The sequence below is a fragment of the Agelaius phoeniceus genome, chromosome 3 (assembly GCF_051311805.1).
Source record: "Agelaius phoeniceus isolate bAgePho1 chromosome 3, bAgePho1.hap1, whole genome shotgun sequence".
In the NCBI taxonomy this organism is placed as follows: domain Eukaryota; kingdom Metazoa; phylum Chordata; class Aves; order Passeriformes; family Icteridae; genus Agelaius; species Agelaius phoeniceus.
In genome coordinates, this window is record NC_135267.1 from 41,242,867 (window position 1) to 41,247,505 (window position 4,639).

A 4,639-nucleotide genomic window follows, 5' to 3' on the forward strand; every position below is an offset into this window, starting at 1 on the left:
GACAGAAAGTGTGAGGCCAATCAGTTTGGAAATTCAGACTCAACAATGTAAACTTTACCAAGGCACTTAAATGTCTGGAGAACAGGCATTGTGCCATTTTATGTACTTGTGGGAGATGTAGTCACAGCTCTGAAGGCCAGGAATTGTCCAACTTGACTCTAACCCACCAGCAGGAAAAATGGCTGGGTTGCTGGAGCATGTAACTCTCTTCTGACAGTTCTTGAGGGGCTTTACTACCCTACGTAGTCAATCAGGAGAGAGAAGTACCTCAGAGACAGATGATAAACAAACATTGTGAGCCTTAGCTGGGTTAGCAGCTGTTAACATCAGGTTTAAGTTAAGTTACCAAATCACATTTAATGTAAGTAGCAACTGTAGTTTAAAAAGGGGAAAATCAGAGCATAGCAATGAGCTCCAGCATGAGAATTTCTAGCCCTGGTTCAGACCCAGACTGGCGTGTTAGTTTTTAATTCTTCCACAATCAGAGATGTTTCACAATAGATAAACCTATAATAATGTGGATGTACTGCAGAAGCCTTGCACACAGAAGTCCTGCCAGCAGCCTTATTACACCTGAGTGATACCAACTCAAATTCCTCCCTTCATATCAACTTTAAAAGCACTGCTTCATGGGGAAAGAAAGCCAGTCTCTCAGGTAACCAAATCCCAAAACACTTAGGTCTTTATAGGTTAAAACCAACACCTTGAACTCAGCCCAGAAATTTATTGGCAGCCATTGCAGATTTTGGAGACTGGGGGGTTTTATGTCCTCTCTGCATGATGCTCCACTTAATAAACAGGTGGTTGAATTGTGCACACTAGATTCAGTTGCCAAATGGCCTCAAGATGTAGCCTCACACGGAGTGCATTAGAGTAATCTAACCTTGTGGTAAGAAAAGTATGGATAACTTGAGCAGGGACCACATGTGACAGGAAAGGTTGTGCTCTTCTTGCCAAACACAGCAGGAAGGGAAAAAACCCCTCTTGGCTGGCTGCATCTGCTACCACAGAATCAACAAGCTGCCCAAGATCTGTGTGCTCCAGGACCCAAATGCTCAATGGGAAGCTGGACCTAAGTTCTGAAATAAGTTGCTTGGATTCTCCAGTACTCTGGAGCAGGAGTCTGGAAATTATGTGACACATTCACTTAAATTGAATAATGGAAGTTTTCATGACTAAATGTAAAACGAACGATGTAGCCTGTAATATAGTCCTTGTGTTATTTATTCTGATACTAAATGTAATTTTATGCTGTTCCTACAATTTCCATGTGGAATGCGCTTACTATTTTGAATTCATAGGAGCACAAGTTCATCACTGAAGTGGGAATATGAGGTTTGGGAGAATGTGTGTGGGCCACTGAGGATCAGGAGAATGGTGGTGTGAAGTGTGGCACTAAAAGGCTGCTCCTGCTAAATCTGCCATCAATGAAACAGATAAAAAATGTAGCCATCTTAACTGTCACTGAGGTGTCCAGCAAATTCTAAGTGAAGGGACTATGTTGGAAATCAACATTGCATTGGTGCATTTCTTCAACATTTTCCCCACTGTCGGGAAGCTGAAATCAGTACCTTAACACAATAACAAAGATTTAGGGTAATGGGAAAAAATCAAATTCTCCAGCAAACAATCTCATCTGAAAGAAGCATGAGATGACTAAACCCTAGAGTATCATAAAAATCATCTTGTTGATTTGCAGTACTGAAGAAGGGTAACAACATGAAAGAAAGGGAGTCCTCACTTTTCCTTGCCCAACTCTTTGACAGTTTCTTATAAGTTCTACCTCATCTCATTCTCATATATGTATTAGCTTCTAATAGTAGCTTTCACTGGATTCTCTCCATCCTAGTTAAACAAGGATGCAAAAAGGAGTAGATTTCTACCAACTAAAAACTTAAACAAACGTTATTTTTGTAAGTTTTGTATCTTGTGTCAGTTTTTTCAGGTTGCATCTGTTGTTTCCAGGGACACAAACAGTTGCTCAAAAACTTATTAAAAAACCCCAGGCTTTCTCATTCCCAATCAGTGGGAATATTCACCAGAGTATCTACACAGTGTAGGAACATATATTTTGCCTGCTTATGCAGTGTAAGTACCCTGATGTCTGTCCCCTATTGCCTTTACTGCTGTTTTGTAGTGTATACTGTAAAAAATAGACACAAAATATAGCCCTTCCCCTGTTTTAATCAAAGTACACTGAAAGGAAGGGCTGTGGTAAAAGAGTCACATGAAGTCCAAAAAAGTTACTGATATTGCTAAATAACAGATTTTAACCACAAGGAAATGAAGAGTGACTAATGCCCAGGTCTCTTTTTGTTCCCAACACTATTTATTCAGGGAACCTGTTATAGGTGCTGTTAACGGTCCACTCTACTGAGAAACCTTTTCCTTTGAGACAAGTCTATTTGAGGACCACTGAAGGACTGCTCAACTTCTGTACCTGATCTTGGTGAGGATGAGGCTGACATTGCAAGGGGGATAACTGCACAGTACTTTGATAAACTCAGTTTTTTTTTTTATTGGCTTAAGCATTGCAGTGAAAACAGGATTTGCATGTCATTTTTATTATAATTTGGTTTCCTGTTCAGGCTAAAATGGCTTTTGAAACTGCAGTTTATCCACCCATGAACTAGAACGAGGTCTTGTAAAACTGTGCAGGGTTTACGCTGCTTTCCCTTATTTGAAACATGTGGAGAAGCTTATGGTTGTGATCTAGGATTAATACTGTTATAGGCTGGGTTAAATCTAGTTGGAACTGCTGGGTGTGACCGTCACTCTTCATTTAAGATAGTAGAAACAGGCTTATTTATGATGTGATAGCAGTATTTGAGTTGAAACAAAGGCACACCCAAGACCACTAAGGAATTCAAATTATCTCAGAGGATGGCTTTGCTGGCTGTTTTTTAGAAGGGTATTTGTGTACACGTATTCATATGTCAGAAAGAGAGAGAGAGAGAGAGAGAGAAAGAAACAATCAAAGTGCACAGAAACTCACACTATGAAACCTCTCATGGCAAAGTCAGGGTGAAAGATCCTTTTCAATTTCTCTCTTTGCATGCTTTCCTCTGCTCTCCCCTTCTCCTCCTTTTCATCAGCTATTTCTGCTACTGAACCAATTTATGTGGCTCTGTTCTCAGGCATGTCTGTAAACTAGTTACTTTAAAGAAAAAAAAAGCATTTATTTATCTACCACTCTGCAACAAAATAATTTCCCTGGTTGAGAGCGTTGCCACAGAAACAGTTCCACTGGCACAAAGAGAATTTGTCAGGGTCAGAGAGGAAGCAGATAACTGGACAAGCTTCTGCAGTCCAGAAGGTTTAGGTTGGAAACCTTGACATAAAGGAATCTAAAATAATAGGAATTCAGATTTTCATAAAAATATTGAAAAATAACAAGTGGTAACATCAGAGGCAATTCCAAACATTATTTTTGCCCTGATGTTGGTAAGCATTAGGAGGACCAAACCAAGAGTTTCCATTATGGAATAGGAGGAAACTTGGTGTCAGAAGTTTTCTTTGCTCTAATCTGTATTGGTCACTCCAAGTTTGCTACTGCACCTCTCACAAGAACCCTGTGCTCACTGAATCAAGAATCACAGAATGGCTGGGGTTGGAAGGGACCTCTGGAGACCCTGTAGTCCAACACCCCTGGTAAAGCAGGTTCACCCCAAACAGGTTGCACAGAGTTGTGTCCAGGTGGGTTTTGAGTATCTCCAAAGAAGATGTGGGCAGATTTTCCTTACAGTAGAGATTTGTTTCAGATCATAGTCCATTTAGACATCTATCACTCTGGGTTTGCATTGTGATTTGTTTCAGATCATTGTCCATTAGACATCTATCACTCTGGGTTTGCATTGTCTGCAAATATTCTGGAGCAAACTGTTGTACCAAATAAGTATGCATAGCTATGGCCAACCTCAAAACTGGGCATGCATCCATATCATGGGGTAAATGGTTGTGAATGTATCTCAGAAAAAAAAAACCAAAAAACACATTGGTAGAGTAGAACTATTAGTTTTGGACATTACAGTGTGAGATGATATGGTATAATTAGCTTCGTTGACTCAACAAATATACAATAAATCTTTCTCAAATTACTCTTATTTCAACTAGAAAAAACTTAGCAAAATTAAATGCTTACCAGGGACAGAGGAAACACGAGTCAAATTTTGTAAGTCATTTCAGTGATCAATTAACTCAAAAATGACTAAAATTTCTCCTTTGTTTCAAGGTTGAATTTGATTGCATTTATTTTCAGTCATGACTTCTGATAAGATGAAGAGCCTTTGCCATTAAGTGTCAGTTCATCCAGTAATGTCAAACTTGATTCTTGTCAACAATCTCATTCACAGATAATAGAGGTGGAGAGGGGTTCCCAAGACTCAGCTGCAAAGGATCTTTCCTATAACTTTATGTCAAAACTCTTTCTACCTCCATGATTTCCTACAGGAGTAAAGGTCAGTTCAAAAGTCAGCATCCTGGTAGTGGTTCCCATCACTGGTAGAGCTAACACAACATCCTCCAGCTTCCTCCAGATTCCTCTCCTCATGGATATAAGAACTGTATTACCCTTTTTGTTTCAGTGTTATACTGGGGATTTGAACTCATCTGCTTTTCCTTTACACCTCACAAGCCACTT